Below are 14,041 nucleotides of genomic sequence, written 5' to 3' on the forward strand. Positions count from 1 at the left end.
CAAGGGTTTGTCTGGGCTGATAGCATGGTCCGAAGGTCACTCCACCCAGTGTGCTACAAAAAGGCTAATTCAGAAGTCCAGAAGTGGCGCCTTACCAATACCGAGGAATAAACCACCATCGTATTACACATTAGTTTGCGTCATCAAAGCACTTCATTATATTTCCTATGCGTTTCTATATTTCTTTGTTCCCCCATTACTTTTGAATAGTTTGTCAGAAGGTATGGCACTGAGAAAATGGACGATAATTCTGAGAACATACAATGTTCTGTTTTTTATTCAAGCATTTTACATGATAATTTAAAATAGCGCTATCTTAACCACAAATAATGTTACAAGCATTTAGGGTGACAAATTCACAGGTCTCTTTTAAGTAAAGGAAACTAGGTAAAATTAATTTAACTACTCCACTTCAAAGGAAACGGTGCAGTTAACGAAGTAGCATAATCCAAATGTCATATTGGAAGAAAACCTCTTATTAACGTGCAGAAGGGACAGGTGACCTGAATACGACCTAATCAGAACAGCGATGCAAAGCCCTAAGAACAAAGAGATGACGCGGTTAAGCTAAGTTATCCAGGTTTATAGGCCTTTTATGCTACTTTATGTCTGTAGAATTATTAGGTAGTAGAATATGCCCTTAGGCACCCATTAATGGACGTTTTCAGACGTTCGCAGTGTGAAAGCTGAAATTGTCCAATTGTCTTTCTGTTGGTGGTTTTTTCCATTCAAAATAAATCCACAAAACAAATAAGTCAATAAACCGATCAACTTAAGAACTTTTTATTTCCCAGCGATTCCAACTGCATGATATTATGCTCTGTTTATGCTCTCCCCATCCTTCTAAGTATACAGGTTTTCTTCCCTCCGGCTCACAATTTTGACAAAAAAGCAGCAGATGCCAAGAAAATCGGAGAGCCACGCACTTATAATGCTTAAAGGATTCAAAAGTAGTTCAGAGGATTGCGACAGTAGCATGGAAATCAGGCATGAGTCCTCGAAGTTAAATTAGTGCCTTTTTCAAAGACTACTTGGGTGCAATAGCAAGTGGATTGGACACGGCAAACTCACGTTATTGGCCATCCCCTACTCCTAGCTCTGAGTACATGACAGATAAATGAGTTCTATACTGCCTACCTTATCATCCCAAGGTTTGGTTTATTTTATATGACCGCAATGTCGCTCAGTGTAGAGAAGAAGGCAACGGAAAAACAGAAGATAGTGCTGGAAGCTTGTTGCAGTCACGCATGAAATCGCTTACTACTTCAGGGTTGTGGCACAAAACCCTTCTCACACAGATCGCGAGGTGCCATTGAGTAATGCGAACATACTTATAAATCAGTTTTTCATTTTAAGTAGAGATCCGAGCCATTGAAGTTGTAATAAGTCAGGCTGCCATGATGGAATGCACCATTTAATAATGCAGAGAAGATCCACGGGAATATTTAGCATGGCTGTAAGACCATGGCACAGAGTGGAGTGGAAGTACAGCCTTCTCCATGGCGACGGAGGTGCCTGTGTCGGTACCCACGGAGTTTAGCAAAATATCAAACCACCACAATTAAATCGAAAGTAGAAAAACAATTGAAGATGTTATTTAAGCCAATATTTAAAACTTGAGCAAGTGCTCCGATATGAAGATGGTGAAGCAGCTCTGACATTTGATCATCTTTATAATATTCTCAGTATCTAACATTGATATTACTGAATAAGAATAAGTAAACGACACATGAGATGATTTGGGATGAATTTAAAAACATTCGATTTCATTTATCTCACTGAATTACTTTTCAGATGTGACGCCTACTTTCCAGTTTATGTATTTGGTTCTAAACAAAAAATGAGCCTAAGAGGATTGATGTTTATTTTAAGCAATAATTCCATTTTCCTCGAAACTAGGAAGCACGATCTAGAGACCGTTTCAATCCTTTATTTCTCAGAATTTATAGAAACAGATAAACTTAAAATAAACTAGATGGAGTTATAAAGTTGACCAAGATGGAGTTTTGTTTATCACGCAATGCGATGCTAAAGCAATTACATCCATGAATTACTTTGGTTTCCGTTTACCAAATAGGATTAGACCAGAGACAATACTTCTGTTCTTACCATTGATATATTTTTCACAAATTTATAAGTATTCTCCCATGAAGCCGTTATTGTGAACAGTTACCACATTACATCGGACTGCAATTTCTTCGAATAGGTCTTTCGGTGAAAAATATGGGGAGGAATAGCCTTTAGTGGCTTACCATAGACACAGACATGTCGGTGAATGGGTAAAGCACACTACGCCACAGTACGATACGGCACTCTATACTGCGCCTTATTTTGATTTTTCTATCTTTCCAACTCTTTCACATTAAATACCGATCCAACGTGACGCACCAGACTGGAGCTAGTCTGCGGATTTACGGTCTGAGGTTAACTCTCTTTCAATGCCATAGAGGCCCCACGTTAATATGTTGGGTGGCATTTGCAAAAGGCTCAATGGCAGAATTGGCCAGAGTCATGACTCAGTTAAGGCATGGATCTAAGTCACACGTACTACCTCTACGTTCGCTTTCAAGGGGATCTTCTTCTCCCTATAATGCTGACTTACCTGTCGTTATCTGCTGCCGCAGAGATGGCTAAGTGTTGACGTCCATCAAAGCGACTGGTCAAAAAACTCAAAGCAGAGATGGCACTCCAAATACCAGTCCTGCTGCATCATTCCTACTCCAAGTTGTGGATGTGGGGGCGTTGCCAGGGTTTTTCTCAGAATGAAGGTAAAATAAATCAACTACTTGTTAAAAGAAATTCCTTTTCAATAACGGAGATGCTGCTGTTTTCAAGTGAGTATCAGAATTGACGAGCCATTTAAATGGCAGGTGAGTTTATGGAGTAGTCAGGTTTAGGTAATTGCGGCTAATTTAAGAGGCAGGTGTTACTTGGACATATTAAATTCCACCTTGTGCTGCTGTTGTTTAGTGAAAGTGAGCCACCTAAAACGCGTGCGATTAAAAAGCCTTTAACTCTTCCAAGTCCAAGTATTAATTCGTGCGATTTGGCTTTCCCTTTTCAGAAAAAGTTTATATAGACAAGTTTATGTGACCAAGATCAATCCTTAGAAGTTGAAAGCAATTATTCAACTTTCACAAGGTTGTGAAATGACCGTTGGAGGACTACACAGCAGGATAATTTGGTAGATGAAATGCCTAAATCACCGAAACTAGATAAGTTGAAAGCCTTTTCTAATTGCTCAAAGAGCAGTTAATTTGCCACTTTGGTTCGATAAAAAGTTCAGAGATAAAGGGAATGCACAAAGTGCCCTGAATCCTGTTTACCTCCCAACCAGAGTGTTTAGGCAACTAGAACTTCTATATAGACGTCTTTAACCGCCTAAGGGTATAAGTAAAGGAAAAAAGGAAAAAATTTTATTTTTTAATGGCTTATTCCTATTTCTGAACTAAAAGCCCTGTTATTTTTTCTAAGCATGTTCAATTGTTGGTACATTCGTTGTCTGTTCATAGCAAGTGGTCGCACCAGATGATGTAGCAAAGCTCTTCTACCGACAAAACTGCTGAACAGAAGTTGAATGATCCTAAAGCGAGGGTAGCTAATTCCCTTTTAAGAGGTTTAACTCAAAATTAAGCTAAGATTTCACCAGTCTTAGTATCTACTTACTATCTAAGACCATTTTCCCATCGGCGATGATGTTTTTGGAAACGTGAGAACCTGGGCAGACCAAAGGAAAGGACTTTGACTAAAAGCAGTCACCTCATTTTTTAAAGTAGAATTCCCTGGCCTAAAATTTTAAACTGCTAAGTTAGTACCCTTTGCGAGTGAAGTAATTCGTTTTAAGGGTAAATAACTTGTCAGTACTCATTAATCCTACCAATTACTTTCAATTTTTTTGGAAGAGCTAGTCCAAATTTACCACTACTACTAGTAGGCAGAGAGATTTTTAAAACAATATTTAAGGTGGAAGGATAAGGACATTTTGGGAAGTTTTAGGGCTGCAAAAAGAAGAAAACACCTGGAACATTAAGGAAATGACGTAATGAGAAGTTATCTACTGGCGTTCCGTAGGCATAAGCATGAGTCGGTCGCTCAAAAGGCACGAAGTGAGACCCTTTACTGCCTCTTTCCCCTCTTATTTCAAACTTTTTTACGTAAAATAGCAGCCTAACCTGACGCATGGTATTCAACCTCGGTTCAAAATTTACTTAAGCTTAACTCAGTTCCAGTGCTCTAGTGGCCTTGGATTATCCGTGTCACAGAAGGTCAGATGACAGGATTGGCCAGAACAATGATTCTGGTGATGTGACTTTGGATCACACCTTCACGTCCAAGACGATCTTCTTCTTATGATGCAGAATTACTTGTCACTATCCGTGCTAAGCTAAAGAAGAGCAGCATCCACTTAGACCCTATTGCAGTAAGACTGGCTTACATACGTGGCGGCTATGAATATCCTCCTTATCTTTATGCATTTACTACGTTAATGGAGATTAAATGCATCTAATGGACGTAATCCCCCAGTGTTCTATTGAATGTCTAGCTCTCGTCGTGCGCTTTAGCTACTGAGGCAACGTTGCTACCCTAAACCGCCTCTAAGCCTTAAAAACCGTGATGTATTTATGATGTTCTAATTGGGTTTACACTTCACTTATGGGTGTAACTTGATTAGCAGTAACTGGACTAAACACTCGATTTTTGCTGACTTGACTATCAAAATTATCTAGAAGTGTGTGTTGAGAGCTCTACGGTTAGAGATGAAGCGAAATATCAGATTTGACTGCTTCTTATTTGTTCAGCGTCTTCTAATTACCTTCAGTATTAAAGCCCTACTAAATCACTTCTTGCTTTTGTTTAGCTAAAGAGGAAAAGACGCAAATTATTTTAACCCAGTTGTAAAACAGATAAAACCACTGAGGAATTTTAGCGTAAACTGAAACTGTTCGGCGCATTGCGGTCTTATTGAGGCAGCCTCGTGGCCGAGCTCACGTCGCCAAGTATGAAAAGAGAGGCGTCCGCTGATCCCTTCCATAAAACTCAGATCATCTGAAACTCCCTCATATCTAACTAATAAAAGGTGTCTTCATCTAGTCACTCTTCTCGATATAAGTCTCTGAAAGCGGACGCAGAAGGGTGACATAGCCAAAACAGTTCCCCATTTTACTTGCAAATTCAAAGTTAATAATTTTTCTCCTATTTTTATAAGAACTTTGCAAACGCAAAAGTATGCTTAGATGCCAAATTTGGTGGTATTACTGTGAAGCGGCTGCACGCAGTGAATAACTTACCACAATCTCTTTTTCGCATCCGCGATCTACTAAGCTGGCCCATTTAATTTAAAGGTTTCCGGAAGTGGGGAACGAACAAAAAAACCTATAAATATACAAGAATGATATTTTGTTTATCCACATGTTTAACTAAAGGGAAAACCTTGAACGTTACAGATTGCACTTCAAAGCATATCCTGAGGGCATGCATGTGGAGGCTCCGGCATTCTCTACGTAGTTGAATAGAATGTTCTTCCATGCTACTTTGACCTGCTACGACTTCGGAAAAGACTTTGAGCATCGCATAAATATAGTAGAAGCCAAAATCGTTTATATGCTGCATGAATATGCCAATGGTTAATCAAGAGAAAGGATGTTACAAGTATTTGACATCATACGGTGCAGAATGCATTCCACCCAGCTCATACAACAGGGAATAGCTATGTTATAACTCAGGCGACGGGAAAGAACCCAGAAACGGACAGTGAAATGCTCGGGTTTTGAGCCACGTTTTTTGCTATTTGTTCCAGCTTTTCGTGATTGGCCAAGTGTGAAGTCAGTCTTACGCGGATGCAGTAGTGAATACAGCAATGGAGCAAAGTAAGTCAGGAATAGAAACAGTAGGCCTTCCACTATTTAAACGTCAGCAGCAAAAAGGGGGAACGAAGATGCGGAACATTTACGAAGCATCTAGCAAACACAGTGATCATGTGTTTTTTGCCACAGTTATCCAAAATGACGTCTGATATATTGTGGAGACTTGTGAATTTCATACGATTGTTTATGTAGTGGCAGTAAAACTGATGTAGGCGAAATGCGTCATTTTTGTTGGTACGCTACGGAGCTCCACATATGCCCGCCACACCCTGCACCTTCTAATCAGTCCACGTAAAATGAAGTGGTAGACGATACTCATGGATGCAACTCACATTTTCGTGCTTTACAAACTGTGGCTAAATCATTTTTCTTCACGTTAAGGCACGGTGAGGTTTTGTACTTCCAATTGCCTTCCTTTCATGTTTTGACACGCTTTCAAAGGCAACCCTTAATTTAAACTCTCTAGCATGAAATAGTGGTTAAAACTGGTGCATTTAATTTGGCCCTGTCTGGGTTAGTCTATCCCAATCAAATCCAACTCGACTGCAGTGCTACAGATACTTCACGTAAAATAGGTTGTGTAGCATTTGATGCTAAGAAGTGCGCCAATAGTCTTGGTTCTAAGTGATGTTTGAGCATCTAGAAAAGACAAATAGATCCACTCTCCATCCTCTTTAACCTAAAGACTTACGAGTCCTCATTATGTTATCCGATTCAAAATTCAAGTGTCATGGTCGGCGTTTATCCATGTTTGAAGTGAATGACGCCACAACCCAACATTTGCACATACACATCGCACACACAAATATAAACCGTGGAAGTCGTAGAACGGAAGTTATCAAGCAAATAAGCCCCACACCTGCACACAACCATCGGTGACGAGGAAGTTTAGACACCATGGTCTTTTATTCTTCACCTTCTTCAATTAAATCATACTAACTTTCCGTCTATTCCCCATTTTATCATGCAACACTAACTGTTCAACGCATTTGTCACGTGAAAAGCCCTCGGTGTTCCACGGCTGAGCAAATGAACATGTTGGTGAGTGGCCTTATACTAACCCACTGTGCCACACCTCTTCGACACCATCGAGCCCGCACTTACATTACTGTGCTCACCCCGGGTGTGTATGCCGGTGTGAGTGTAGCAAATCATTTTATGTGAATCACTAGCTGAAAAACCAACAACGACCACCAAATGACAAGTCTTTCACTCAAATAACTTTACCATTTGCCACACTTAGAGGACATTACAAGTACAAGTAAATTGAAGGTATAAAGAAGAAACTCAGTAAACGAGATTGGCATTTATTTAAAAGACTGTTTATTTTGTGCGCATTATTGTGAATGAGAAATACAACTGTTGGAGGGGAGATAGATAAGCAGCTACACAGAGGACAGACACACTGTTATATTAAGAGGCAGCCATCTTGAAGCTTATTCTTCCAGTTGCTGTTCAGTCATCTCAAATAGCTTTTGCCAATTTCTCCTTCGATGCTTGCTTCTTTACTCAATGCACTTCCGTTCCGTGACCGGCAACACCTTCAGCATAACCCTCAGCTTGATACTTGGTCTTGCCGTTCTTCTTATGCCATTTGTACTTGTAATTGCCACCATTTGCAACTTAATGGTACTTATACTTTGCATTAGCGCCCAATCCTACGTTTGATACGATGAGGAGAACGAGCAGCAGACCGAAGACGAAGAGCGTTGAGCTTCTCATGTTGTCAGGTGGGAGTTGTGATGCTGTGGGTGCTTAAATGCTCAAATGCTCAACATTCAAATAATGAGTTGGTAGAAGAAGTAGGAAGCTTGTTGTGATTCATCCAAGGTTGCATTTATGCACTTGGCTTCTTCAGGGATATATTCGCTTGAAGTTTGCGTTAGCAGAGAATTAAGCCGCAATTGTAGTCTGTGTAGAATATTAAAATTTACTTGTGAGAATGAAAAAATTGTTGCATCATGGAATTTGTGCTTGACAGCTCTTCACTCCTTGACTGCTCAAAGTGGGTCGATTTAAAGCCTCGAGATAGCTTATCTATGGCAACATAATAAACACTGCTTTCTCTCCATTGTAATTCACTAAGGCTCACTCTTGTACGCTTTTCCCCTCTTGGTCTATCGCAGGACAAAGTTTGGGGATATTAATTACTGCAATTTCTGTATTTTTTAAGACCACTACACCTTTATTTAGTTGTCTTGGCTGTAAGATGGACCCTGTTGCAAAGAGAGGAAGTGCAGTTGAACCGCTTTTGTCGGAGAATTCTATCACGAAACTTTTCGTTTCTAGAACGTGTTTTTTGGTAACAAAGACAGGGGTCTGTTTTGACCTACTTCTCAAATGTCTAGTCTATAGCTGTTTAGGCTAACAGTGCCGCATCCACAAACCTCACCATGCGGCTTTCCTACTACGATGGATGATAATAATTTTAATAATAACCAAATAAGAGGAAGGTTGACTAGCCACAAAGACAGGAATTTAAGGTATTTAGTTGTTGGATTAAGCCCAACTCTAAAAATTCCGCATGAGAGCCCTAAAGAAAGCCATAGTTGGGCAGCTCTTTTTGGTAACACAAATTTTGACGGGTATAGTGAAAGACCATTGGATCTGTTAGTAAATTACGCCTACTTCAAAACCACTAATGTTGGTATCATGCCATGAAATACTGAAATAGCTATATAAAAGAGGTAAACATATAAAGGGGGATATAAATTGCATATTTACTTTGTTTTCTAAAAAATTTGGAAGAAACATGAGCGGGTTAATGTATGTATTGATAAATTTGTGACTTGCAAATAAGTAACCTTAATCCAAATTCAAATACAACCACTTTGATTGATGGGAAAAATTAGGATTTTAGTGGCATCGACGATGACGACGAACTGTTTTTCTAGCCAATTCTTGCATATTACTTCCATCTACTTCTCCGCCTACAGGCGTTTCTATCAGCCGCTACTCCCTCGAAATCATAATACTTGCTTCACCTCCTACAAATGGCTACGGCGAATCGAAGACCTTGACTGTACCGGTAGACCAATTCGCGTCTGTGTCTGCAATGCGCCAGTATATAGCTTTCAGTTCCATAATTTCTTTTAAAAAAAACCACTAAACACTTTGTTGTCCGATGCGATGGATTACATGCTCAGGGCTAAACTTCATGTGAAAACTGTGCATCATGTGGTGGAAAAGGAAAAAAGCTACTGTGGCCTTATTCCTTGTGCTAAATGGAGAAAAAGTGACTGAAAATGTTATCATTTGGTAGAACAAGCGTATTTTACTTTCCCACTTAAATGTATTGTGGGCACAAATGAATTTGACTGCTGAGTTAGAGAAGAGGCGTTGCTCTCTTCCCTCATATTATTTGAAAAAAGCAATCTACCCTCTTTGACAATGCTTCCATGACAAACGTTAGTTTTTCAAAAGTTGATGACCCCTTGATAGGAGATCTTTTTTGGATCCTATAGTGATTGATTCATATCTTCTGTTGGGCAACTTCGTGCATCACTGCACCCCACCCAAACCCACGCACACACACACATCCAGGGTGAGCACGGTAATGTTTGCAGGGAAGATGTGGTATCGCATGGATGTGGTGCGGTAGATGATCGAAGGTTACACACTGACATTTTCATTCGCTCAGCTGTAGAATGTTGATGACATTACTCATGACAAGTGAGTTAAACTAGGATCAGTGGAAAATGCACGCAGCGTTAGGCTGAAGTAGATGGAGAAAGTGAAGAACAACAAATTGTCAACAATAAATGTGTGCAGTTGTGGTACTCATTTGCTTTGTGGCTTCATTTCTACGACATCCACACTTGGTCTCTGTGTTTGTGGTATATGTGTGTAAATGGTGGGTTGTAGCATCACTTACGTCGAACTTGCATGGACGCTCACCTTGTCACATGAGTCCCGAATTTTTTCTTGCAATAGAGGGTCATATAATTTCATGGTTATAATGAATAATGATTGGCTCTGCCCTCCTGTCTTAGATGTTGATCATCTGTTAAGGGCATATCCGGTGAGACACCTTAAAACACTGAATGCTTTACAACCTATTTTGTTTGATGTATCTGTTATACTGCAGTCATTTTTGACTCAGCTTTCAAGAAAAGCTGCCTATAGGATTGAAAAACAGGTGTCATTATTAAACTGAAACTAATGCTATAGTTGTTAAAATAAGGGCTCAAGACTAAGCCCTTTCGTATTGTCCGAAGTTGATAAGAAACGCAGAAGACATATTGCCCCCCGAGAATCACCGTGCATCACCATACTTCATCTTGTCTCCTCAAGTCAAGTAGATTGATTCGAAGATGCAGAGAGTAACAAGCACATTCAAGACCACCGTAGCATACCAACAGAGTGACGCATTTCATTTACATAAATTTTACTACCTCCACATAAACTATCGCACACATTTAACAAGTGTCCACATGTTAGTGGACGTATGTCTAGGTAACTAGGGTGAAACGCACGTGATCACTATTTTCTGATGCTTTGTTAATGTTAATCATGTTCTATAATTTTTTTTGCTGACATTTTAATTGTAGAGGAGTTATTTTTCCCTTCTTAACTCACTTTACGCCGGTATTGCTTTTACTACCACCCACATGTAAGATTGTTCACACACCCGGGTAATCACGAAAGCAAACACGACGAGTGGAATAAAAGTGGTCTTTAACTAAAATGTTTTATTGCCTACTTTCCAGTTATTTCCTCTTCGTCTTAGTTGCAACATAGAGGTTATCTTTTGTATAAGTTGAGAGGAGAGTATTACTTTTTAAATGCGGTTGGAAGCTTCCAGCCATAAAAAAGTGGCGTTTAAAAAGGCGTTGGCTTGTACCATATTGGTGCAACGTCACCTGAAATCTTAACAAGTCAAAGTAGTGTGAAACAACATACTGCTCGCTAATCTACAGTAGGCCTACATTATGGATGGGATAAGACCCCGCATCTAAAGTGCGCTGTCACCGTGTGATTTAGGGTAGCAACTTAGCCTTAGAAGTGCAATACACGACAAAAGCAGAACCTCAAATAGGGTACTGAAACATGCCACCTAGAAGGACCAGGTCTGCTCGGCCTGTAGTATCTTTAAAGACTCAGTAATTGCATTAAAACAAGGAGGAAACTTATAGCTGTCACTTGTCTGAGTCGGACAATCATCTATGGCGGTGAAGTGGATGCCGCTCTCCCTTGTTTTTATAAAATGAAACGGAAAGAGGTAGGGAAAGAAGGTAGAATCAGGTGAAAATTGGGATGTAATTTGCAATGAAGATGCACTAGAATTAAGAATGTTATTATAGAGCCACAGGAACATTACTGATCGCCTTAATTTACCCAGTCTGTTCTTAACATTAACAATCCGAGATTGTTCTAGATTTTCTTGTCTAGTTTATTTGGATGTCATAGAAATATCATCCTCTTGGGAAATCCTAACAACCGGAAGTAACTAGTCCAGATTAGCTAGTGAATACACAATTTCTAATTTAATGTGTGTAGATTATTTCCGGTGTGGAATGGCCAAATAACTGTACCATTTGGGTTGTTAAATGGCCTGTACACCGTAAAAATCATAAGTTTTATACTTTCACCATTGAATCCAGCAGAAGACTTATCCAGAACTGGAAAGATCTCACTTTAACAAGTTATTCTTGTCAGTCGATGGCTTCAAAATAGTTTGCAAAATCAGCTGAATCTCAGAGGATCCACCTGACTTGGAAATACAGATTGTGCTTTTAAGAACCAAAGATTTCTAGAATAGCAATCTTGGGTGGTAACACTCCCTAAATGAGCAAAATCAATTGCAGCATCTTTTACTTCTTTGTAAGACGAAGACTTCATAATCTCCTGTCAAGAAAAAAGTAATTAAGAATATCTCCCACACACCAAATAAAGTAGTCCGTGAGACACCTCCATATTTTCGTAGCTATGAATCACATGCCATCGAGCTTAGTTCATTCGGACAGATCAGTGGTGAAATTGTTGTCTACTTAAACAACACTATAGCGCCCCAGAAGCCGTAATAAGTCAAAGTAGCTTGGATGAACATGCTACTTACGAACGCGCATCAGAGCTGGAAGGCTACTGGCGTAGCTCAAAGACCGTATCTTAGATAGCACCGTAAGTACATTTTTAACTAGAGACTAAAATAACAGCTTATTTAACAACACAGTTAAACAAAATATTGAGTGAGTCCGGTACTGAGTCAATCAAATTGAGACTAGCGTTTGTTGTTAAACTGTCTTACATAACTCTAGTACAGCCCTTGGTCGAAGTTGGCATATAATCTAATTTGCTTTATGACATGACAAGTACACTTAAAACATGATGATGTGCCTCGATTATTTTTGAAAAGAAATTATGAGGTTGCATTATTGGGTATGTATAAGGCTAAAAGTCCTTTTGACTTCTATGTTCCTCCTAATGTTATGGCCAAAACTACTAAAGTACCGTAGGAAGATCTCCTCACCTGTGATGAGTTACAGAAACATGGATATTCATCAAAAGACTGGCTGCAGTAGCTGAAGGTGATTTAGAGTTAAAATTTTGCTTCACAGTCCTGACAGTATTTCCAAAAAAACAACCCATCTTTTTCGTACAACCTATTGTTCCAAATTTTCCCGCCTAACAAAAAAAAGCTCGAAAAGCTCTTTGAAAAATCTTGAAGTGATTGACTGGTTGAATGAGGACTGCAAAACGTTTCACCTTCGCAACGAATGAATTAACTCAAAAGTGTTACTAACCTGGTAGGTTAAAAATGCAAAAAGGTGGTTTTATTAAAAAGGATGTGAGGTGACTGGTTTAGGTCAAAGTTCTCTCCTTTGATCTGCCCAAGCTCTCACGTCTTTAGCCATGTTCAGCTGTGAGAAATCTGTTGCTGATGATAAACGGTCACTAAGACCTGCATAATATAAAATCATAATTTCAAGTTATACTACTTAAAGAGGTGTCACTTATTCTCACCTTAGGAACATTTTAGCTCCTCCTCTATTGCTTAAAGCGGTAGCAGTCGATTTGCAACACCATCTGGTGCAACCACTTGTTATGAACAGGCAGAGAACGTGGAGGCAGTTTAACTCGTTGAGATTAAATAATTAGTTTTTCGGTTTAAAAAGGAAGAATTTTTGAAAAGTAGGCAAATAAGTGCTGATATCATCTCTGCTCGCTTCTTTCTTCTGCTTGCAAATACACTTCGGCAATGAAATTGCTTCTAAGAAGGTCTTTGTTACCTGGCCATTGTAATTAGGAGCTCGACAAGATCCAAGACATTTTGTGCACTCCATTTATCTAGCAACTTATACGGAATCAAAGTGAGGAGTTAACTACCCTGTACGAGGTTGAAAATAGCTCGCAACTTGCCTACAATCAAACCCTGACTACAAAGGATACCGTCTATCAAATTAACCTGTTGCATGGACTGACAAATATCATGTCACCGCCTCGTAAAGCTTAAAAAAATGACAACCACAAAATTGCGTAACTGGTCCCATCTATTGGAGAACTTGTCTATATAACCTTCATTAAAATAAAAGTCAAATCGCATGAAGTACTACGAGGGCTTGAAGGAATTTAAGACTTTTATTGTGCAGGTTTGTGGTGGCTCATTTGGATAAAATAGCAGGGACACAAAGCACAATTTGATGTCCCCACTTTTCACCCGACTTTTGGATAAGCCGTAATTAGCAATGAAAACATCTGCTACTCAAATATCTCGTCAAGTTTCATAGCTGCTAATTATTATTAGCATCCATTGTTACCACTAAGCGTTTCTTAACAAGTTATTGACCCATTATTTCTCCCATCAGCAAAATTCGAGTATAAGTAATCGCCCTTCCATTCACACCTTGCAGCCTAAATGATACACGGGGGCTGGTGCTCTAGAGCACCCTGTCTGGTTTGGCTTACTAGATCAATTGCTGTGATGAGCGTCAACTCGTGTCTCTCAAGAATTTTTTTTCCCACAGTGAATGCGAACGTTGCGCCATCAATGGGGTGGCTTGAGATCACGCCACACTTTATTCTGTCGAAGAAAGCACACCTTATTATGAGGCCGCTCAATAAGCCGAAGATAGGTATGTAGTACTTGTATTTCTTAATATTACCTTTCAGGGAGGAGGCAAGGTCACAACTCAAATCTGGTGACAGAGTCGTCGTCCCCCAAGCCTGAGTGCGATTGC

The sequence above is a fragment of the Echinococcus granulosus genome, assembly GCF_000524195.1.
Source record: "Echinococcus granulosus chromosome Unknown EG_S00008, whole genome shotgun sequence".
Taxonomy (NCBI): domain Eukaryota; kingdom Metazoa; phylum Platyhelminthes; class Cestoda; order Cyclophyllidea; family Taeniidae; genus Echinococcus; species Echinococcus granulosus.